The sequence below is a fragment of the Bos grunniens genome, chromosome 3, assembly GCF_055505025.1.
Source record: "Bos grunniens cultivar Pamir isolate PY7600 chromosome 3, Bosgru_T2T1.0, whole genome shotgun sequence".
In the NCBI taxonomy this organism is placed as follows: Eukaryota; Metazoa; Chordata; class Mammalia; order Artiodactyla; family Bovidae; genus Bos; species Bos grunniens.
In genome coordinates, this window is record NC_141167.1 from 83,810,441 (window position 1) to 83,836,413 (window position 25,973).

Consider the following 25,973-nt stretch of genomic DNA (forward strand, 5'->3'; position numbering starts at 1 on the left):
CCTTGGAGCAAGATAATATTGCTGAGTCACACGTAGTGGGTGGAGTCGTCACCATTGCCTATCTTTCCCCACACTCCAGCATCACAGCTGGACAATAGAGAAGTCGGCCCATCAAATGCCTGATGCACTGAACTGCAGAGTAGGACCCCACCCAGGGTGCCACTTTAAGTGCCTGATGCATCGAACAACAAAGAATGACCCCAGGCAAAGGAGCCCTCCTGAATGGGCAGAGTTATGGAGAAAGACTGGCCAAAGAGGCCGTCTGATCGCCAGCTACAAGAGGCTCAGAAAAAGACTCTGATATGGCCATAACTCCTGCAGCAGAGGCAGTCTGTATCCCTGCACACTTGGTGCTGCCAGGGTCCTGGCAAGCCAAGCAGCTGTGCTACCTTCACGCTCAACTCTCACTGGTGGACAGCTGCCACAAGCAAAAGAAGTCTTGCCTTTATGTGTGCAAGGTCGCTTTGGTCCTGTTTGTGACCCTGTAGACTGTGGCCTGCCAGGCTTCTCTGTCAGGGAGTGGGTTTCTCCAGACAAGAATACTGGATCCTATTGGCCAATACTGGTTGCCATACCCTTCTAGAGCACTATATTTCCTGCTGCCCTAGCCGCCAACCCCACTGAGTACCTGGTGCTTCCAGGAGCCCTGAGACCCAAGGAGCTGCACCACCTCCACACCTGGCCCTCACAGGGGCAAACCCAAGACCTCCAGGGCAGCCTCAGGAGCAAGCCCCAGTGGATGACCCACATATAAAGGTGGAAATAAAACCATAACTTAAACTCAGGGGCAGTGTGGCTAAGGAAAAAACCCAAAACTCCCACCAGTTGTACAAGCTGCAGATTAAATCCACATGATCAACTAGGCAGACTCTGTGTCTATGGAATATATAAAAGGCCATTGAGAGCTCCCACAAAATAAAACACACTAGTTCTGATAGTTTTGGATATTGGAGGCAAGAACACACAGGAGTAGGACAAGATTAGAATCTGAGCTGCCCCACAGCAGGTCCAGAGATCAACACAGTGTTGGAGGGCATCCTAGGGCGGTAAGGGGGACTGTGACTCCCAGCGAGGGAAAGGACTCTGACAGCAGTGACTCAAGAAAAACATTTATTATTCTTATTTTTTTTTGACTTGTTCTATAGATTCTTTCAGATTTTTCTTTTTCCCCCTTTATTGTTGTTGTCAATTTTATTGGCACAAAGAAATCCAATTAAGCTTTTGATTTTTTTTTTTTCTTCTTCAGTCATATTTTTTATTGTTGTTATAAACCTCTGCCTCTACCTTGGGCTTCTGCAGTTCTGTGGAGTTTTCCCTTTCATTTATTTATTTTTTTCTTTTCTATTTAATTTTAACTTTTAAAACCTATTATTATTTTTTCTACATTTATTCCTTTGTTTGCTTTTCCTACTGTTCTCTTCCCCTTGCAGTTAATCTGTAATGTATATAAACCTTCTTCATCTACCTCTATTTACCTTTGCATATCTATTCTTTCTTTCTTTTCTTTATTTCCTTTCCTCTCAACATATTTTGTTAGTTTTGTTTTCATTACTTTATTCCCCACTTGGCACCTTGCTTTAGTTTTGTTTTCCACTCTGTGCTTTAGTTAGTTTTGTTCTTAATTGGTAAATATAATTTTTGATTGCTTCAGTCCACTGGGTCAGTCTACTCTACTTTATCTTTGTTGGACTGTTTTTATTTTGCTTATGGGTGCATATGTATATATGTATAGTCCATTATTTTAATTATCCATTGCCTGGTTTTTTAATTGCCACTTGTCTGGGGTTCATCTTTGATTTCTCCTTTTTGGATATTTGTTTTAATCTCACTTAATGCCATAACAATCCAATGTGTAATCTTGGTTCCCAACCAGATATCAAGGCCTGAGCCTTTGGAGTGGGAACACTAACTCCAAGACCCTAGACTACAAGAGAACTAACCCTAGGGAGCATCAAATAGTGAGAACTCACACAAAGGAAACCACTTGAATACAAGACCTGGCATCACCCAGCCACCAGTAGCACCCTGTGCAGGATGTTTCATCTAAACAACAAACAAAACAAAAATACAAACCCAGTCATCAGTGGACAGGATTACCACCTCACTCAGCCTTGGCAAACAGAGGAAAAACAAACAAACAAACAAAAACTCAGCACAAATCTCACCCTATACTAAGCTTACACAAAACACTGGCTCAACCTTAGGAGGGCAGAAACCAAAAGGAAGAAAGAATTCAACTTTCCTTGAAACCTGGGAAAAGGAGATCTCAAACACAATAAGTTAAAAAAAAAAAAAATGAAAAGGCAGAGAAATACTATACAAATGAGGGAACAAACTAGAAAGAAAGAAGTCCAAACATAACTATGGACTATATATGATTAGCATATAGCAAACATTATTCTCAATGGTGAAAAACTGAAAACATTCCTGCTAAGATACCCCTAAGGAACAAGACAAGCTGTCCACTTTCACCACTATTATTCAACATAGTTCTGGAAGTCTTAGCTATAGCAACCAAAGAAGATTGGAAAAGAAGAAGTAAAACTCTCAATGTTTGCAGATAACATGATACTGTACATAGAAAACCCTAAAGATAGTATCAGAAAATTACTAGGGCTAATCAGTGAAATGTAGCAAAGGTGCAGGCTACTAAATTAATACACAGAAACCACTTGCATTTCTATATGTTAACAATGAAAAATCAGAAAGAGAAATTAAGGAATCAATCCCATTCACCATTGCATCAGAAATAATTAAATATCTAGGAATAAACATACTTAGGAGACAAAAGAACTGTGAAAATTTTAAGACAATAATGAAAGAAATCAAAGATGACATAAACAGATGGAGAGATATTCCATGTTCCTGGGTAGGAAGAATCAATATTGTGAAAATGATTATACTACCAAATGCAATCTCCAGATTCAATGTGATCCCTATTAAATTACCAATGGCGTTATTCACAGAACTAGAACAAAAATTTTCACAATTCATATAGAAACACAAAAGACCCCAAATAGCCAAAGAAGTCTTAAGAAATAAGAATGGAGCTGGAAGAAACAAGCTTCCTGACTTCAGGTTATACTACAAAGCTATAGTCATCAAGACAGTATGATACTGGCACAAAAACAGAAATAAAGAACAATGGAACAAGATAGAAAGCCCAGAATAAAAATATGCACCTATGGGAACCTTATTTTTGACAAAGGAGGCAAGAATATACAATGAGGAAATGACAGCCTTTTCAATAAATGCTGAGAAAACTGGACAGCAACATGTAAAAGAATGAAATTAGAACACTTCCTAACATCATACAAAAAGATATACTTGAAATGGATTATAGACATAAATGTAACACCTGAAACTAAAACTCTTAGAGAAAAACATAGGCAGAACACATGATGACATGAATCAAAGCAAGATCCTCTATGATCCACCTCTTCAGTTTAGTTCAGTTCAGTCGTTCAGTCGTGTCTGACTCTTTGCGACCCCGTGAATCACAGCACGCCAGGCTTCCCTGCCCATCACCAACTCCTAGAGTTCACTGAGACTCATGTCCATCGAGTCAGTGATGCCATCCAGCCATCTCATCCTCTGTCGTCCCCTTCTCCTCCTGCCCCCAATCCCTCCCGGCATCAGAGTCTTTTCTAATGAGTCAACTCTTTGCATGGGGTGGCCAAAGTACTGGAGTTTCAGCTTTAGCATCATTCCTTCCAAAGAAATCCCAGGGCTGATTTCCTTCAGGATGGACTGGTTGGATCTCCTTGCAGTCCAAGGGACTCTCAAGAGTCTTCTCCAACACCACAGTTCAAAAGCATCAACTCTTCGGTGCTCAGCCTGCTTCACAGTCCAACTCTCATATCCATACATGACCACAAGAAAAAACGTACCCTTGACTAGACGGACCTTTGTTGGCAAAGTAATGTCTCTGCTTTTGAATATGCTATCTAGGTTGGTCATAACTTTCCTTCCAAGGAGTAAGTGTCTAATTTCATGGCTGCGGTCACCATCTGCAGTGATTTTGGAGCCCAGAAAAATAAAGTCTGACACTGTTTCCAATGTTTCCCCATCTATTTGCCATGAAATGATGGGACCAGATGCCACGATCTTCATTTTCTGAATGTTGAGCTTTAAGCCAACTTTTTCACTCTCCTCTTTCACTTTCATCAAGAGGCTTTTTAGTTTCTCTTCACTTTCTGCCATAAGGGTGGTGTCATCTGCATATCTGAGGTTACTGATATTTCTCCCAGCAATCTTGATTCCAGCTTGTGCTTCTTCCAGCCCAGCGTTTCTCGTGATGTATTCTGCATAGAAGTTAAATAAGCAGGGTGACAATATACAGCCTTGATGTACTCCTTTTCCTACTTGGAACCAGTCTGTTGTTCCATGTCCAGTTCTAACTGTTGCTTCCTGACCTGTATACAGATTTCTCGAGAGGCAGGTCAGGAGGTCTGGTATTCCCATCTCTTTCAGAATTTTCCATAGTTTATTGTGATCCACACAGTCAAAAGCTTTGGCATAGTTGATAAATCAGAAATAGATGTTTTTCTGGAACTCTCTTGCTTTTTCCATGATTCACCTCTTAGAGTAATGGAAACAAAATCAAAAGTAAACAAGTGGGATCTGATTAAACTTAAAAGCTTTTGCACAGCAAAGGAAACTATAAGCAAGGTAAAAAGAGAACCTTCAGGATGGGAGAAAATAACAGCAAATGAAACACCTGACAAAGGATTATTTCCAAAATAGACCAGTAGCTCATACAACTCAATGCCAGAAAAACAAACAACTCAATCAAAAAATGGCCTAAAGACCTAACTAGACATTTCTCCAAAGAAGACATACAGATGGCTAACAAACACATGAAAAGATGCTCAACATTGCTCTTTGTTAGAGAAATGCAAATCAAAACTACAATGAGATATCACCTCACACCCATCAGAATGGCATCATTAAAAAGTCTACAAACAATAAATGCTGGAGAGGGTGTGGAGCAAAGGGAACACTCTTGCACTGTTTGTGGGAATGTAAATTGATACAACCTCTATAGAAGACAGTATGGAGATTCCTTAAAAAAATGAGCAATAAAACCACCATATGACCCAGCAATCCCACTCATAGGCATATACTCTGAGGAAACCAAAATTGAAAGAGACACACATATTCCATTGTTAATTGCAGCACTATTTTACAATAGCTAGAACATGGAAGCAACCTAGATGTCCATTGATAAATTAAGGGATAAAGAAGGTATGGTAAATATATAATGGAATATTACTCAGCCATAAAAAGGAACACATTTAAGTCAGTTCTAATGAGGTGGATGAACTTAGAACCTATTGTACAGAGTGATCTATGTGAGAAAGAGAAAGATAAATGTTGTATTCTAATGCATATATACAGAATCTAGAAAAATGGTACTGAAGAATTCATTTACAGGGCAACAATGGAGAAACAGACATAGAGAACAGACTTATGGACATGGGGAGGGGGAAGAGAGTGTGTGATGTATGGAAAGAGTAACATGGAAAATTACATTACCATATGTAAATATATAGCCAACAGGAATTTTCTGTATGAATCAGGAAACTCAAACAGGGGTTGGTATCAACCTAGAGGGGTGGGGTGGGGAAGGGGATGGAAGGGAGGCTCTAAAGGGTGGAGATATATGTATACCTATGGCTGATTCATGTTAAGATTTGCCAGAAAACAGCAAAATTCTGTAAAGCAATTATCTTTCAATAAAAAAAATAATTAAGAAAAATCTAGCTGAATTAAAAAAAATTGCAGAATTATCTCTGTTCATTACCAAGGCAAACCATTCAATATCACAGTAATCTAAATCTATGCCCAAACCAGTAATGCTGACGAAGCGAAGCTCAATGGCTCTATGAAGACCTACAAGATCTTCTAGAACTAACACTAAAAACAAGATATCCTTTTCATCATAGGGGACTGGAATGATAAAGCAGGGAGTTAAGAGAAACCTGGAGTAACAGGCAAATTTGACATTGGATTACAATATGAAACAGGGCAAAGGCTAACAGGGTTTTACCAAGAGAACACACTGGTCATAGTAAACACCTTCTTCTAACAACACAACAGAAGACTCTACACATGGACATCACCAGAGGTCAATACAAAAATCAGATTGATTTTATTCTTTGCAACCAAAGATGGAGAAGCTCTGTACAGTCAGAAAAAGCAAGATTGGGGCCTGACTGTGGATCAGATCATGAACTCCTTTTGCCAAATTCAGACTTAAATTGAAGAAAGAAGGGAAAACCACTAGACCATTCAAGTATGATCTAAATGAAATCCCTTACAATTGTACAGTGGAAGTGACAAACAGATTCAAGGGATTAGATCTGATAGACATGTGCCTGAATAACTATGGATGGAGGTTTGTGAAACTGTGTAAGAGACAGTGATCAAGACCATCCCCAAGAAAAAGAAATGCAAAAAGGCAAACTGGTTGTTTGAGGAGATCTTACAGATAGCTGAAAAAGAGGAGAAGCAAAATAAAAAGGAGAAAAGGAAAGATATACCCATTTGAATGCAGAGTTCCAAATAATTGCAAGGAGAGATAAGAAAGCCTTCCTCAGCGATCAATACAAAGAAATAGAGGAAAACAATAGAACGGGAAAGATTAAGACTTCTTCAAGAAAATTAGAGATGCCAAGGGAACATTACATGCAAAATGGACTCAATAAAGGACAGAAATTATATGGACCTAGCAGAAGCAGAGGATATTAAGAAGAAGTGGCAAGAATACACAGACACTGATGTATGGAACAGTCTTATGGACTCTGTGGGAGAGGGAGAGGGTGGGAAGATTTGGGAGAATGGCATTGCAACATGTAAAATATCATGTATGAAACGAGATGCCAGTCCAGGTTCAATGCATGATACTGGATGCTTGGGGCTAGTGCACTGGGACGACCCAGAGGGATGGTATGGGGAGGGAGGAGGAAGGAGGGTTCAGGATGGGGAGCACATGTATACCTGTGATGGATTCATTTTGCTTTTTGGCAAAACTAATACAATTATGTAAAGTTTAAAAATAAAATAAAATTAAAAAAAAAAAAAGAATACACAGAAGAACGGTACAAAAAAAAAGAGCTTCATGACCCAGATAACTACGATGATGTGATCACTCACTTACAGCTAGACATCCTGGAATGTGAAGTCAAGTAGGGCTTAGGAAGCATCACTACAAACAAGCTAGTGGAACTGATGAAATTCCAGTTGAGCTATTTCAAATCCTAAAATATGATGCTGTGAAAGTGCTGCACTCAATATGTCAGCAAATTTGGAAAACTCAGCAGTGGCCACAGGTCTAGAAAAGGTCAGTTTTCATTCCAATCCCAAAAAAGGGCAATGTCAAAGACAGTAAAACTACCACAAAATTGCACTTACCACACACGCTAGCAAAATAATGCTAAAAATTCTCCAAGACAGGCTTCAACAGCATGTAAACTGTGAACTTCCAGATGTTCAAGCTGGTTTTAGAAAAAGCAGAGGAACCAGAGATCAAATCACCAACTTCTGTTGGATCAGAGAAAAAGCAAGTGAATTCCAGAAAAATATTTGCTTCTGCTTTGTTGACTATACCAAAGCCTTTTACTGTATACATCACAACAAACTGTGGAAAGTTCTTCAACAGATAGGAATACCAGGATACCTTACCTTCCTCCTGAGAAATCTTTGTGCAGGTCTAGAAGCAACAGATAGAACTGGACGTGGAAAAACGGGCCAGTTCAAAATGGGGAAAGGAGTATGTCAAGGTGGTATATTGTCATCCTGTTTATTTAACTTATATGCAGAGTACAACATGCAAAATGCCAGGTTCGATGAAGCATGAACTGGAATCAAGATTGCTGAAAAAAATATCAATAACCTCAGATACACAGATGATACTACCCTCATGAAAGAAAGAGAAGAAGAATTGAAGAGCCTCTCAATGAAAGTGAAAGAGGAGAGTGAATAAGCTGGCTTAAAGATCAACATTCTGAAACTAATATCATGGCATCCAGTCTCATCACTTCATGGCAAACAGATGGAGAAACAATGGAAACAGTGACAGACTTGATTTTGTTAGGCTCCAAAATCACTGCAGATGGTGATTGCAGCCATGAAATTAAAAGATGCTTGCTCTTTGGAAGAAAGCTATGACCAAACTATACAGCATATTAAAAAGTAAAGATTTCACTTTGCCAACAAAGGCCCATCTAGTCAAAGTGATGGTTTTTCCAGTAGTCATATATGAGTATGAGATTTGGACTATACAGCAAGCTGAGTGCCAAAGAATTGATACTTTTGAACAGTGGTTTTGGAGAAGATTCTTGAGAGTCACTTGGACTGCAAGAAGATCAAACCAGTCAATCCTAAAGGAAATCCGTCCTAAATATACATTGGATGGACTGATGCTGAAGCTTAAACTCCAATACTTTGGCCACCTGATGTAAAGAACTCATTGGAAAAAACTCATTGACTCATTGGAAAAGACCCTGATGCTGGGAAAGATTGAAGGCAGGAGGAAAAGGGAACGACAGAGGATGAGATGGTTGGATGGCATCACCAACTTGATGGACATAAATTTGAGCAAGCTTTGGCAGTTGGTGATGGACAGGAAAGTCTGGCATGTTTCAGTCCACAGGGTCGTAGAGTTGGACACAACCAAGCAACTGAACTGAACTGAACGGTGGGCTAGTGGTTCCTTATTTGGGCTTCCCAAGTGGTGCTAGTGGTAACGAACCTGCTTTCCAATGCTGGAGACTTGAGATATGTTGGTTTGAAGTCTGGGTCACGAAGATCCCCTTGAAGAAGCCATAGCAACACACTCCAGTATTCTTTCCTGGAGAACCCACTGGACAGAGGAGCGTAGCAGTCTACAGTCCATAGGGTCTCAAAGAGTCAGACATGACTGAAGCCACTTAGTATGCATTCATGTTCCTCATTTACTTAATTTGGAAAGTCTTATCGAATATTTTGATGAAAGATTTAGTCAGGGAAAATAATGTTAAAAACATAAATTTAAGAAATGAGATGTGGACAGAATGTGAATCAGGCAATCAGTATATTTAGGAAGAAAACACAATGATGATGAAGGGGGATAATTTTCTTGCATCCAAATTTTTCTGTACTCAGGCTGATAGGTACTCATCACTCTATAAGAGGAGGGAAGCAATACCAAACCTAAGAGTACAGAGTGACAGTTCTGCCATTACTCCTCAAACTCCTCTTGACAATGTATTTTTCACTGTATTTATCTATAGCTTAATTTACTGAAATAGCACAGAGGCAAAATTTTCAATGCTATCATCAAAACAAAACTGGGTTACAATCCCTGATCTAGGACCACAAAGCTCTCCTGCACTTTGTATACACTGTACAAAGATCCCAACCAAGGGCACAATTAGAAGGTAAAATGCAGTTGGGACTCAGCTCAGCAAGCCTTACTCTGTGGCTCAAGAATGGGTCCTCATGGAGGAAGAAGTATCCTTTTCTCACTTACACAAAGGCATATTATATGGGCTAGTGATCACCCTACCCTGTGCAACAGCACTCTCCCACCCCCAACACACAGTAATGTAACATCCTGTAAATTTAGAATCTTATTCTTTGTCATGTTATAGCATAAGCATAATGATTTTTATTCTATCTTTACATATTAGTACTATTCCTAACATATCATATATAATCTTTAAAAATTTTGGGTTATTATTGAATGAATCTTCCATGTGGTAAATTTATTTCACATAATTCTCAATATAGAACTTTAGAAAATGTATATGTGCTTATGGACTTCATGATTTTTTATGCTAAACAACAAGATATTTGAGGCACTATATGAATTAGATAAATCAAAAAAGTGTATTTAATTCACACTGAATCCCAGTTTAAAATTAGATTGTTTTCTGTTATGTACTGCTTGTCTGAATTTTTTAAACACTATGTGTTCTCTAGTGGCATAGAATAGTAAAACATAAAAGTCACAGGAAAGTGATTTAGTCAAGTCATGCGTTTGACTAAGAGACCCTAGACTGGAGAGGAATGAGGAAGTTTCTACTAGGTGGTGGATTTCATGTCCACTTTTAATTAATGTATTTCCTTTAAAGTTACACCACTCTTTGATTTAGGTATTTAATTCTAAAGATGAGGTAACTGAGTATGAAAGAACTTAAACAACTTAGTAAAAGTTACTCGTAAGTGCCAGAACTGGAAAGTCCAGTTCATATGAGACTATTTTTCCAGTTGATATTTTACTTACACTGATGAAGCTTTCACAATGATGAAGTATTTTGTTTACTTGAAAATTTCAGCTAATTATCTCAATGGTTTTCCACACAACAAAAAATGACCAATCTGAGTGATGGTATTTTTCCTAAATTAAATGGCAACCCACTCCAGTATTCTTGCCTGAAAAATCCCATAGAATGAGGAGCCTGATTGGCTACAATCCAAAGTGTCACAAAGAGTCAGTATAACTGAGCATGCTTTTCCTCTATTAGGTGATTTTTTTTTTTTTTTCATTTAACTGAATGCATTGTTTTGCATGGTCCAGAGCCAGGCTCTAATATCCCATAGATTCCATGTACGTGAAGTAAAATACCAAAACACATCTAAATATAGATCAAGAACAATTATTATCAGTCCTCACAAAGTATTTTATATGTCCTTTAATAAAAATGGTCATCTTTTCCTAGCTTTTGTTCATGCAGGATACCTGAGTTTTAATTATTTAAAAATGCCTATCTCCTTCAAACTCTTTTCCTCTATTGGTATTTCTCTTGGCTACGTTTTTTTTTTTTAATTCTACTCTGTAATTCTAATATAAATAATATACACTTTTCAAAAAATACTATTAATATTAAATCATGCATGGAATATATAAAAAATAAAAGATATTAAAACATGCCAAATTATAAATCAGTTGTATATATTTATACATGTTTTATAAGACAAAGAAAGAATTTAGATTTCTCTCCATAAATATATCTGAAAGATTATATGTGTATGTTTTCTTTTTGTTTCATTAAGTCAGAATTCAATTGCAACTGTGCCTAGAGGTGAGAACTGTTCTTCAAGGACAATAAATAGAAATGATGACTATTTTCACAATATTCAAATATCAAGTGAGGTCCTAGCCAGGTAGCTTAAGTATGAATAAATCTTGATTTCATGCAGAACTGGTAAAATAAGTTTAATAATTCAATTAAATCTCGCACTACTCCAATCATCTGTCAGGTTTTTCAAACTTAATTAAGTTATTTCTGCAAATACAACAACTTTATGAAGAAATCTTATTCATTTCAATGGTGTTTAGCATGTTTGTGGAAAAAAGGTACTATGTTCTGCTATTATTTTTTAAAAGATGACTATTTCTAGACATAGATTTAGGCATACACACACACACATATATATCATGTATTATAAATAATGTTACAATGAACATAGGGGAGAATATATCATTTCTAATTAGTGTCTTCCTTTTCTTAGGGTAAAATATCCATAAGAGGAATTGCTGGGTCATATGGTAGTTCAATTTTTAAGTTTTTGAGGAACCTTTATACTATTTTCCATAGTGGCTGTACCAATTTATACACCAACAAAAGTGCACGATGGTACCCTCTTCTCCATATCCTTCTGACACGTGTTATTTGTTGTATTTTTTATGACAGACAAGCTGAGAGGCGCCAGGTGATCTTTCACGTTGGTTTTGATTTGCAGCCACATTAACTTAGTGATACGAAGCACCTTTCCATGTGTCTGTTGGCCATTTGTATGTTTCCATTCAAAAATGTTTATTTGGGTCCTCTGTACATTTTTTTAAAAATTAAGTTGTTTCTTTTGACATTGAGTTCTAAGAGATCTTTCCATATTTTGAATATTAAAAGCACAGCTCAGTGCTCTGTGATGACCATGGATAAGTGGAAAGGGGGATAGGAAGTAGGCCCAAGAGGAAAAGGATATATGGATACATACAGCTGCTTCACTTCATTGTATAGATTAAGAGGTAGCAAGAATACACAGAAGAACTATACAAAAAAAGATCTTAATGCCCCAGATAACAACGATGGATCACACATGATGGTGTGATCACTCATTTAGAGCCAGACAACTTGGTGTGTGAAGTCAAGTGGGCCTCAGGAAGCATCACTATGAACAAAGCTGGTGGAAAAAGCTCCAGCTGAGCTTTTTCATATCCTAAAAGATGATGCTGTGAAAGTGCTGCATTCAGTATGCCAGAAAGCTTGGAATACTCAGCAGTGGCCATAGGACTGGTAAAGGTCAGTTTTCATTCCAATTCCAAAGAAAGGCAATGCCAAAGAAGGTTCAAACTACTGCACAATCACACTCATTTCACATGCTAGGAAAATAATGCTCAAATTCTCCAAGCGAGGCTTCAACTGCACGTGAACTGAGAACTTCCAGATGTTCAACCTGGATTTAGAAAAGGCAGGGGAACCAGAGATCAAATTGCCAACATCCGTTTGATCAAAGAAAAAGCAAGAGAATTTCAGAAAAACATCTGCTTCATTGACTATGCTAAAGCCTTTGTGTGGATCACAACAAACTATGGAAAATTCTTAGAGATGAGAATACCAGAACACCTTACCAGCCTCTTGTGAAGTCCAGAAACACAAGTCCAGAAACAACAGTTAGAACCAGATATGGAAAAACAAACTGGTTCCAAATTGGGAAAGGAATTCGTCAAGACTACATTGTCACCCTGTTTATTTAACTTATATGCAGAGTCTAGTTCAGTTTAGTTGCTCAGTCATTACCAACTCGTTGAGATCCCATGGACTGCAGCAGGTTAGGGTTCCCTTCCATCACCAAGTCCAGGAGCTTGCTCAACTCATGTCCATCAAGTCGGTGATGTCATCCGACCATCTCATCCTCTGTTGTCTCTCTCTCCTCCTACCTTCAATCTTTCCCAGCCTCAGGGTCTTTTTTTTTTTTCTCCATCTTCTTCTTCTTTAAAATTTATTTATTTATTTTAATTGAAGGGTAATTACTTTACAATATTGTGATGGTTTTTGCCATACACTGACATGAATCATCCACAGGTGTACATGTGTCCCCCCATCCCAAAACCCCCTGCCATCACCCTCCCTATCCCATTCCTCTGGGTGTCTCCCTCAGAGCACTGGCTTTGAGTACCCTATTTCATGTTTCACTTGAACTGGTCATCTATTTCACACATGGTAATATACATGTTTCAATGATATTCTCTCAAGTCATCCAACCCTCACCTTCTCCCAGAGTCCAAAAGTCTGTTCTTTACATCTGTGTCTCTTTTGGTGCCTTGCATATAGGATTATTGCTACCATCTTTCTAAATTCCATATGTATGCTTTAAGATATTGTATTGGTGTTTTTCTTTCTGGCTTACTTCACTCTGTATAATAGGCTTCAGTTTCATCCACCTAATTAGAACTGACTCAAATTCATTATTTTTTATAGCTAGTATTCCATTGTGAATATATACCACAACTTCCGTATCCATTCACCTGCTGATGAACATCTAGGTTGCTTCCATGTCCTAGCTATTATAAACAGTGCTTCAGTGAACACTGGGATGCATGTATCTCTTTCAATTCTGGTTTCCTTGGTGCATATGCCCAGCAGTTGGATTGATTGCTGGGTCATATGGCAGTTCTGTTTCCAGTTTTTAAAGGAATCTTCACACTGTTCTTCATAGTGGCTGTACTAGTTTGCATTCCCACCAATACTGTAAGAGGGTTCCCTTTTCTCCACACCCTCTCCAGCATTTATTGTTTGCAGACTCTTTTTAATATAAATGTATTTATTTTAATTGGAGGCTAATTACTTTACAATATTGTATTGGTTTTGCCATATATCAACATGAATCCACCATGGGTGTACACGTGTTCCCCCATCCTGAACCCCTCTCCCACCTCCCTCTATTTGTAGACTTTTTGATAGCAGCCATTCTGACCTGCATGACATGGTACCTCACTGTGGTTTTGATTTGCATTTCTCTGATAATGAGAGATATTGAACATCTTTTCATGTGTCTGTTAGCCATCTGTTTGTCTTCTTTGGAGAAATGTCTGTATAGTTCTTTGGCCCATATTTTGATTGGGTCATTTATTTTTCTGGAATTGAGCTGCATGTATATTTTGGAGATTAATTCTTTGTCAGTTGTTTCATTTGCTATTATTTTCTCTCATTCTGAAGGCTGCTTTCACTTTGTTTATAGTTTCCTTCACTGTGCAAAAGCTTTTAAGTTTTTGTTAGGTTCCTTTTGTTTATTTTTGTTTTTATTTCTATTACTCTGGGAGGTGGGTCATAGAGGATCTTGCTATGATTTATGTCAGAGAGTATTCTGCCTATGTTTTTCTCTAGGAGTTTTATAGTTTCTAGTCTCACATTTAGATCTTTGATCCATTTTGAGTTTAATTTGTGTATGGTGTAAGTAAGTGTTCTAGTTTCATTCCTGTACAGGTGGTTGACCAGTTTTCCCTATACTACTTGCTAAAATCTTTGCATCAGGTGGCCAAAGTATTGGAGCTTCAGTTTCAGCGTCAGTCCTTTCAGTGAATATTCAGGATTGATTTACTTTAGAATTGACTTTAAGATTGAGAATACATCATGTGAAATGCCGGGCTGGATTAGAATATTCAGAGTACATCATGCAAAATTCCTGGCTGAATGAAGAACAGATTGGAATCAAGACTGTCAGGAGTAATATCAACAACCTCAGATATGCAGGTGCACCACCCTTCTGGCAGAAAGCAAAGAGGAAGTAAAAAGTTTCTTGATGAAGGTGAAAGAAGAGACTGAAAAAGCTGGCTTAAAACTCAGCATTCAAAAAACTGACATCATGGCTTCTGGTTCCATCACTTCATGGCAAACAGATGGGAAAGAAATGGAAACAGTGACAGATTTTATTTTCTTGGCCTCCAAAATCAAGGTAGATGATGACTGCAGCCACAAATTAAAAGACACTTGCTCCAAGCGTTACCAAAAAAAAAAAAAAACAAAAAAAAAAAAGGAAAGACAAGAAATGAAAGGGGTGGCCTGATACACCTCTGACCCCAGCGTTACCAAAAAAAAAAAAAGGAAAGACACTTGCTCCTTAGAAGAAAAGTTATGACAAACTATGACAAAAGTTATGACAAATACTAGGGAGAGTATTAAAAAACAGACACATTACATTGCGGACAAAGGTCCATATAGACAAACTATGGTTTTTGCAGTAGTCATGTATGATGTGAGAGTTAGTTGGACCTTAAAGAAGGCTGAGCACTAAAGAATTGATGGTTTTAAACTGACATTGAAACATGTAAAATATCACGTAAGAAACGAGTTGCCAGTCCAGGTTCGATGCACGATACTGGATGCTTGGGGCTAGTGCACTGGGACGACCCAGAGGGATGGTATGGGGAGGGAGGAGGGAGGAGGGTTCAGGATGGGGAACACATGTATACCTGTGGCGGATTCATTTTGATATTTGGCAAAACTAATACAATTATGTAAAGTTTAAAAATAAAATAAAATTTAAAAAAAAGAGAGAGAAGAAGAAGGAAAAAAAAAAAAAAACTGTGGTGTTGGAAAAGACGCTTGAGAGTCCCTTGGGCTACAAGAAGATCAAACCAGTCAATCCCAAAGGAAATCAATCCTGAATATTCACTGAAAGTACTGATGCTGAAACTGAAGCTCTAATACTTTGGCCACCTAATGAGAAGAGTCCACTCATTAGAAAAGAACCTGATGCTGGGAAAGACTGAAGGCAGGAGAGCACGGGGATGATAGAGGATGAGATGGTTGGAGGGCATCACTGACTCAATGGAAATGAGCTTGAGCAAGCTCTGGGAGATGGTGACGGACAGGGAAGCCTGGCATGCTGCAGTCCATGGGGTCACAAAGAGTCAGACAAGACTGAGCAACTGAACAACAACAAGAACACAACAGTGTACAGCGATTATATTCCAAAAAATAAAAAAATAAAATCAAGTGACCTGTACAAAGGAAAAACAACAAACTCCTTATCAGATATATCATTTAAAAATAACTTCTCCCATTCAGTTGATTGCCTTTTCATCTTGTCAATGTTTCCTTCAATGTGCAAGAATTTTCTAGCCTGATGCAGCCCCATTTGTGTATTTTTGTTTCTCAGGTGGCTCAGTGTTAAACAGGAGACACAGGTTCGATCCCTGGGTCAGGAAGATCCCCTGGAGGAAGAAATGGCAATCCACTGCAGTATTCTTGCCTGGGAATTCCCATGGATATAGGAGCCTGGCAAGCTACAGTCCATGGGGCCATAAGGAGTTAAACATTACTGAGCGACTGAGCACAGCACAAAAAAGCAAATAAAATTAAATAAAACTAAGCAACATCAAAGTAATAACAGAACCCCACAGAAAATGATTTTAAAGATAAAAACATTGTTCAGTTCAGTTGGACCAAACTGAACCAAAGTTTTATATGCTTATGTGATAAGCAGAGCTAGGGTTGGAAACAGTTGTTCAGATATTGAATGTTAGATGTTATCATGTAGAAGGATATGCAGATGTTCAGGAATTTGGTATGCAGAGGGCTCAGCAATTCATTTAACTATCACTGGCAGACTTGTGAAAAGGGAGACTTAGATAGGAAGAGCCTAGAAAGAAGTATAATTTGGAAGATATGCCAGGAATTCAGGATCAACTTAACAATCTAATAAAAGTCTATATTGAGCAACAAAAGTGAGAAGAGAATGGGGAAGAAAACAGACATGAAAAAGCATAAAATATATATGAATTGTGTGTGTGTGTGTGTGAAGGAGTAAGGGTAAAAAAGGATACACTTTGAATTAAAGTATGAATGCCTTAAATTGGATAATGGATAAATGGTGGTGTCATTTCAAGATGACATAGGGAGTCCAGACTGAACACTCACAAAAACCTCATATAATTTTAGGGCTAGGAGAAAGATGAGAACTCAACTAGGATAATTATTTATCTCACATATTAAAAAAAATGAGGCTCAGATAAATGGTTTGACTAAATTCTAAGACTATTAGAAATTTGGAAACATGTTGATTCTGAGGGTTCAGTAAAGGGGCAGTGGAGACACTGTATAAGGCAGTAGGGTGCAGCTGATGACAGCAATAACATTAAAGTTTACCGTGAGGGTAAAATGATCACCTTGCCACAGTAATAACTTTAAAAGAAACCTACTGAAGAACAACTGTTACTAAAGTGCCAGGAGTTGCAAGAATACTGTATTATAATTTTAGGAAAACTAATTTTCTTATGACACCTCCAGATTACACATTGTAAAGAAAACTGGGAAAATAAAACCATTTTAAACCTCAGAAATATTTCCTGCTGTTCTGTTACACTAAGATTAATTGCAAGTCACACAAGTTAAACAGTACAGAATCTTTTACAGAACACATGGAAGGTTTCACATGCCCTAAAATAAAAGGCTATAAATGTGACATAATACACTCTGCTGGAACAATTTCTGAATATTTCTATCATAAAGTAATTTTCTCCCACTTCAGCTTCTCTAGCAAAGTGGCAAGATAAAATTGGTTTCTTAAGCCATCATTTCAAGGGATGATATAATTATCTCATTTTAAAATTGAAAAAATATAAAGGAGTGATGCTCTTAGTAGCTTTCATGTTTCAGAAAAGTTTCAATAAATTTGCATACTACAATTAAGAAATTGCTAAAAGGGGTAAATGGAATGAATTTATAAATAGTAAAATTTGTCTCCAATCAAATAGTTTTAATCTTTGTAGTTATATTTTTAAGAATACCTGTGTCATTTCTCATAAATATTATGTTTTTAATAAACATAACCATTATATAAAATTAGGTGTTACTTAATTTCCATATATTCATAAAATATTTCATATAATTCCCCAATATATATAATGACCAAAATGTTGATATACTTAAAACCTATAAGTTCTAAGGTTCTAAAATTGAGAATTTAAAAAATTTTTAAATTCTCAATTTTAAAAATTTTAAAATTCTCAATTTTAAAATTTCTGCTACTAATATTGATAGAAATAAAAATATGAATATGAAAAATAAAAATTTCAAAACTTTTTTTTGGAAATATTCATGTCATTGTTAGTGATGCTACCTTGCATAAACTTTCAGCATCTCAAGTAGATGAGCGTATATGGATGTATCCACATATGTATCTGTTGTACAGAAACAACCAGTTGTTTTTCCAAGCATATCTGAATATTGAATCATCTAAGAAAAAAGAGAGGATGAAGAAGAAGAGGAAGAGAAAGGAGAGTAAGAGGAAGGAATAAAGTGAGGAAGGAAGAGAGAGAAAAAGAAGGGAAGGAAGAAAGAAGTCACAAAATCTGGCTACTTTATCTGTTGTAACCAAAGAGGATAAAGGTCATTCAATACTCAACCTGCATTTTTGAACATTCTAAGAGCTTCACCTCTGCCCATATTCTATGCCTATAGTTAGAACTATGACTTTAACATAATGGACGCTAGAAGAGGAAAACAGGTTTAGGGAATGAATATATGCATTGACTCTGTAGCAGAAGCTTGATTATCCAGATTAATACCTTTTATACACCCTTTGGGTATGGCCTTTCTCTTCCATGTAGCTAATCCATATCTATATGCCGTGGGCTTTGATCAAGGCTAGCTATGAAGAAATTCTGCTATTATTATCTGTTGAATCAATCATATCAAGAATATTTACTTTTTATTAAACAAGAAAAACATTTCTCATTTAAATAGTAATGTATATGGAATGACAACAGATAGAATCCAGTGAACTTTTCCATATACTATTAAATTGACACCCACCCATTCTGCCCTTTGAGAAGGTGAGTTAAGTCATTAAAAACTATATTATATGATTGTTCCTATGTACCACAGAAAGAATATAATATGTACTTGCCTGGAATCATAATATAAAATGAATAAAAATAATTAATCATACTGCATAGTGTTCAACAGTTTTTATTTAGAAAAAGCATCATGTATGAGTGCTTCAATTTTTTTTAGTTCTTTAGAACTCTTTACAGTTTTTTAAGCTTTAGATTTATGTTAATTTATTTACTTAAGTATAAACTCATTTTTCCTAAAATTATTTTTCATTGTTGATTGCTCTTTTCTGTTCTTTATAACATATTCATCTAGGTAAAATCATAAAACTGGCACACTTTTAGTACAAATGTCAGATCCATCAGAGACTGTTATTAAAATAGATTGATTCTAAAGGCAACTCTCCTTTGAGAACATTTTAGATTAACATTCTCTTGAAAAATTCAAAAAAAATTATAACTATAAAGTATGATGACCAGTGGAACTGTTATGTATCATATCAAGTGACACTATTTAGTTATACTTAAGATGGTTTGAATATTTTAAAATTTAACATTGCAAACATATGTCATACCATACAGAATAAGATATAATACTTACTAGATATTTGTACTCTCATAGACAAATAGAAATTCCTAGTAAAACTATTAAAGGTAAAAAGTATGTTCCTTTGTACTATATCTGTCTTATTTGAAGTTTAATAATAATAATAATAGCAGTAGACTATGTCCCATTTCCCAAGGCTAAGGAGAAAATTTAAATTGTATTCTTTTGGTATCTGGAACATAACAGTAACAAAAGAATACTCAACAGTAAAAAGTACTTGCTCATGATCTAGGGAAAATAAGAATACTTTCTCCAATTTTTACATGAGGTTTAAGTTTGATTGGATATTGAAACTTTATCCTGTGAACAATTTTTATAATATTTATAGGTTTTATATTTAATCAGACTTTTGGTTTTCTGTCTAAAAAACTATAAATATTTTGTGTATGGAACAGCTTGCATCTAATATCAATACCTCATTAAAATTAAAGAAATTTTCTAATATTGCATTCACAAATACTATGTGTTACTGAAATATGGTCTGCTCATTTGAAACTTTTGCTACTTGCCAATGCCATTCCTTCTAAGCCTTGTAAACCATCAAATAGTCTTTGGTATAAATAAATGATTTCTTTAAGAAAATATTTACTTAGCACTATGTGCCATACCATGTTAAGAACACAAACCAAAATAGTTGTAGGCAATTGATTCAATAGTAGCATTTTCCTTTTCTGTTTTTAATTCCTGTAATATACTTGGTGTTCTCTGAATAGCTACAGATGACTCTTTGAAAAGAAGGTTTCATAGTCCATAGTTAAATCATTTTTTCATGTCATTTCAATTTATTTGTCAGTCATTCAAACATATGCTGAGATAATTGTAATATACCAAATGTCTTCTATTCTTGTGAGACAAAAATTTGATAAAAACGGCACTGTCTCAGTCCTCAAGTTCTCACTATCTAGAAAAGAAACATTATTATATATATATATAGCAATGGCATAATTATATATTATATAAGTATATGATTTCTGTGAAGTAAGTTAAATGAAAATATACAATGCATATAATTATATACATATGTACATCATAGATGAAATTGAAATACTGATTACCTCTATTGGGAAAGGTCACAAAAGGTTTCAGAAAAGATAATAAATCTCAGCAGGATATTGTGTTTCAAATATGGGCTATCTACTCCTCAAGATAACAAAATAATTTAAAAACAGAAGCATTTCAGTATCTCTAAGGTATCTCATGGGTAGTAGTTATAGATGACTCTGGATGGTATGGGGAGGGAGGAGAGAGGAGGGTTCAGGATGGGGAACACATGTACGCCTGTGGCGGATTCATTTCTATATATGGCAGAACCAATCAATATTGTAAAGTTTAAAAATTAAATTAAATTAAAAAAAAATGAATGTGCAGACTAAAGCAAAATCATGAAGCACAATTTAGAACATGCTAACAACCTGAAAGTTGAGGAAGGGTTCTGAGCAATTGACTCATATAGCCATGTTTCATTTGAGAAAGCTCTTTTAAAGTTTGAATAGAGAGGACGAATTGTAGGGAAATGATATAATTGTTATTCTACTTGTAATAACTCACTTCTAGATTTCCTTTTTTTGTGCGACAATTATCACTTTCTCATGTGTGCTATAATTTATTCATTATTTCTATTGATTTCAAGCCCTGAAGTGTGAGTTGCAAGGAGGCTGGGATCTTTACATACTTTGCTGATGTTTTGCAGGTACCTAGAAAATACTTAGCCTAGTATGGGCCATTGTTTAATCCTTCCTCTATAAATAAAATGTATGAATTGTACTAGTTTATAAGTTTTTGATTTATTTTGTAATGACAATTCTTTGAATAATCATAGAATATTTTATCTGTTGTAGGGTTTTCTAAATATGTAAGCAAGTTATCATCAAAGGAGATAATTTTCTCTAATATGCAATATTTCTATAAATGATTCTTATTTTTGTCTAACCACATTTATTAGTATATCTAAACAATGATAGTCAGTATCCTTGTAATTTTCTTAACATTAAAGAAAAATGTAGTTAACATTCAAAAGTTTTAAATTATGATGAGGACTATGGCAATTTTCAAGAAAAGCAAGGACATTTGTGTGGCAGGAAGATAATAAATCATAATTATGAGACAGATATTTTTATTTTTTTATTTTTTATTTATTTTTTTTTTTTTGCAAAAAAACAAATTTTATTGTAAGTATTTGGTGCCAATTCGTTATGTATGAGTTATTTTTATTTTTTTTTAATTTTATTTTATTTTTAAACTTTACAATATTGTATTAGTTTTGCCAAATATCGACATGAATCCGCCACAGGTATACCTGTATTCCCCATCCTGAACCCTCCTCCTTCCTCCCTCCCCATACCCTCCCTCTGGGTCGTCCCAGTGCACCAGCCCCAAGCATCCAGTATCGTGCATCAAACCTGGCCTGATATTTTTAAATGTTTCATACTTGGCTGTCATATACTCTTCTATTATGTTCTACTTTTTTCCTCTCTATTTGGATTGTATATCTTCTATTAACCTTCAGTTTATATTTGATCATCTTATGTCTCTAATCTTATCTCTATTTTCACCTAACATTCAAAATGTCTACTTGTGTATTATATTCACTAGTTTATTGTATTTTTAGATTCCACATATACGTGATATATGACTTACAGATGCAGAGAACAATTTAGTGGTTACCAGAAGGGGAGTGGCAGTATAGGAGTGGGCGTGGAAAGTACAAACTATCTGGTATACGATAGTCTCAAGGATGTATTGTACAACACAGAGAATATAGCCAGTAATTTTATAATAACTGCACATGGGAAGTAATCTTTAATATCAAAGAAAAACAGTCTACCTTTTTGTCTCCCGGAAGTGACTGTCTGCTAGAGCTTTATGCTTGTACCAATGATTGGTAACTGCTTCTCTAGAATAGTGTCTACAATCTACTGGCATGAAAATTTCATATTGCTGGAGTATTAGACTATTTCAAGATATTTTTGTTGCCTTCAAATTATTTTGGAGGATATTTTGCCTGTTTTTTTTTTTTTTTCCTAGGTGATGACATAGATGCATTAATCTACTCCCAAATAGTCCATCTTCTACAAAGTGACAATTCTGATAGATCTGATTTACTTGAATGATTTGCCCTATTATGAGCCAGTAAGAAGAGAAGCTGGAAGACCAAGGGGGGAAGACCATTGCAGTATTGAGCAAGAGGTTATGATGACGCTAACGTATTCCAAGGTTGCAGAAGAGACAATATTGGTGAGTCATCAGGTTTTGAAGGCAGGACCAACAAGATTTGCTGATAGATTTGATGACGTGAAAGAAAGAAAAGAAGTATGATTCTAAAATTTGGTTTGGTCAACACCTGAGTAAATAAACAATATCCACTGGCCTTGGGGAAACAGGTGAAGAAGAAAATTTTAAAAATGTAAAGAATTTAGTTTTGGGATTATGTGCCTATTCGAAATTCAAGGGGAATTACTGGGATAGGCAGTTGAATATACATGGCTTCCCTGGTGACACAGACAGTAAAGAATCTGTCTGCAATGCGGAAGACCCGGGTTCAATCCTGGGTAGGGAAGATTCCCTGGAGAAGGGAATGGAAACCCACTCCTGCATTCTTGCCTTGCAAATTCCATGGACAGAGGAGACTGGTGAGCTACAGTCCATGGGGTCACAAATAAAAGTTGCGTATACAAGTCTGGAATCCAAGAAAATTAAGACCTGGAGTAAGCCTATAGAGATAATATTAGGATAGTTCAGTTCAGTCGCTCAGTCGTGTCCGACTCTTTGCGACCCCATGAATCGCAGCACACCAGACCTCCCTGTCCATCACCAACTCCTGGAGTTCACTCAGACTCACGTCCATTGAGTCAGTGATGCCATCCAGCCATCTCATCCTCTGTCGTCCCTTTCTCCTCCTGCGCCCAATCCCTCCCAGCATCAGAGTCTTTTCCAATGAGTCAATTCTTCACAAGAGGTGGCCAAAGTACTGGAGTTTCAGCTTTAGCATCATTCCTTCCAAAGAAATCCCAGGGCTAATCTTCAGAATGGACTGGTTGGATCTCCTTGCAGTCCAAGGGGCTCTCAAGAATCTTCTCCAACACCACAGTTCAAAAGCATCAATTCTTTGGCACTCAGCCTTCTTCACAGTCCAACTCCCACATCCGTACATGACCACAGGAAAACCCATAGCCTTGACTAGACAGACATTTGTTGGCAAAGTAATGTCTCTTAGGATAGTAATTAGGTAATTAGAAGTAATTCAAGGAGATCATATAAACAGAAAAGATGGCAGGACATAGTACTTAAAACAAACAAAAAAAGCACTTCAAGCAGGTAAAAGAAAGATCTGATAAAGAAGACGAAGTTGGAATATCTAGTGGTTATATGGATAATCAGGAAAGAATGAAAATTCAAAAAATATATGAAGAAAGTGTTTTAAAATGGAAGGAGTGATCTACTGTATTAAATGCTGCTGAAAAAGACTGAAATTTGATCAGAGTATGTGATGCTGAGACCATAGTTTGACTCACTAGTGTACTAGTGACAGAAGGTTTACTCTAGACTTGACTAGGTTGGCTCTAGAGAAAGAGGAATTTTACTTTAAATAAGAGAGAAATATAACTAACAGCAATTGAGTTAGAGGGAGGATTTATTTTGTTAGCTGGAAAATAATAACAGCATGTTCTGTTGCTGTTGAAAGGGTCCTATAGACAAGTAAAATGTGATGATGTTGGATAATAAGATAATAATGAAAAAAGCATAATCCTCAAGGCAAGTGGAGTTGCTGCCCTTGGGGAACATGGACAGTTCATATGCTATAATGGGAAGAGAGTACAGTACGTGTGGCTCAGTTATATGTAGCTGAGGAATTGCTGGTGATGTGTTTTTATCAATGAAATAAAGAGCAAATTTATCGATATCTGAAATGAAAGCATGTGTTACAAGGTTTTTAAAGAGAGTACAAACTATAAAATACCTATGGGAGTAGAGAGTGAATGGTTTAATAAAATATAGTAAGATTGCTTTTGGCACTAAGGGCCTATATGAGGTGCTTGGTCATGAAGTCAATATGGCTGTGTTTTCCCTACACACAATTTGAGAGTGTAACAGGTTGTTTTAGTAAGCCTGAAAGAAAAACACCAATACAGTATACTAACGCATATATATGGAATTTAGAAAGATGGTAACGATAACCCTGTATGTGAGACAGCAAAAGAGACACAGATGTATAGTACAGTCTTTTGGACTCTGTGGGAGAGGGAAAGGATGAGATGATTTGGGAGAATGGCATTGAAACATGTAAAATGTCATATATGAAACGAATCGCCAGTCCAGGTTCAATGCATGATACAGGATGCTTGGGGCTGGTGCACTGAGATGACCCAGAGGGATGGTATGGGGAGGGAGGTGGGGGGGGGCGGGTTCAGGATGGGGAACACATGTACACCCGTGGTGGATTCATGTTGATGTATGGCAAAACCAATACAATATTGTAAAGTAATTAGCCTCCAATTAAAATAAATAAATTTATATTAAAAAAATAAACTCCCTTTGTTTTCCTGGAATAAAATCTACTCAGTTTTTTTTAACAGAAAATAATTTTCAGAGTATCTAATATCTACTTATTTTTGTTTTGGTAGTAGAATCTACCCCATATGTCATAAAAATGGCCATTAGATCAAACACTACAGTTTTTATTCCTCCCTCAGCTACCTGTGTTTTTATGGCAGAATTCAGGATAATGGACTATGATACGTTTAAGTTTCAGTTGATTTCATTAAAAACCAAGAAGCCTGTCCTTGATTTTCTTTGTTCCACTGGCTGCAAATAGCAATAACTGGTAAACACCAAAAGTCCTGTGTTATGAAGGGCATTAGTGTCCTGCTAGGCTGTGTCACTAGAGGAGGCATTTACTGCAACATTTAAAACGAAAGAAATAAACATTTATTGTTTTGAGCCACTGTATTTTGCAGGGTCTTACTAGAAGTTTATGCTAATAAAATAGTATATTGTTTTTGTAAGTTATTTCCTAATGTTTAATTAAAATATTTATGTTTATTGCCACTGCTACTGCTAAGTCGCTTCAGTCATGTCCGACTCTGTGCGACCCCATAGAAGGCAGCCCACCAGGCTCCCCCATCCCTGGGATTCTCTGGGCAAGAATACTGGAATGGGTTGCCATTTCCTCCTCCAATGCATGAAAGTGAAAAGTGAAAGTGAAGTCACTCAGTCGTGTCCGACTCTTCGTGACCCCATGGACTGCAGCCTACCAGGCTCCTCCATCCATGGGATTTTCCAGGCAAGAGTACTGCAGTGGGGTGCCATTGCCTTCTCGGATTTATGTTTATAGTCATAAGCAAAATATAAGCATTTTTTTCTAATTTAGTATATCAGTTTTGCTATTACATTTACATATTAGTTTTCTAATATTGACTGGCGTGTGCATATATTTACGTTCTGTATCACTGAAATAACATTGTATTATCTGTACTGTACTAGGTAGCCGGAACTTGGTTTTGGAAATACCTGTTCCAAATGCCTATTTTAAAAGATTAACTT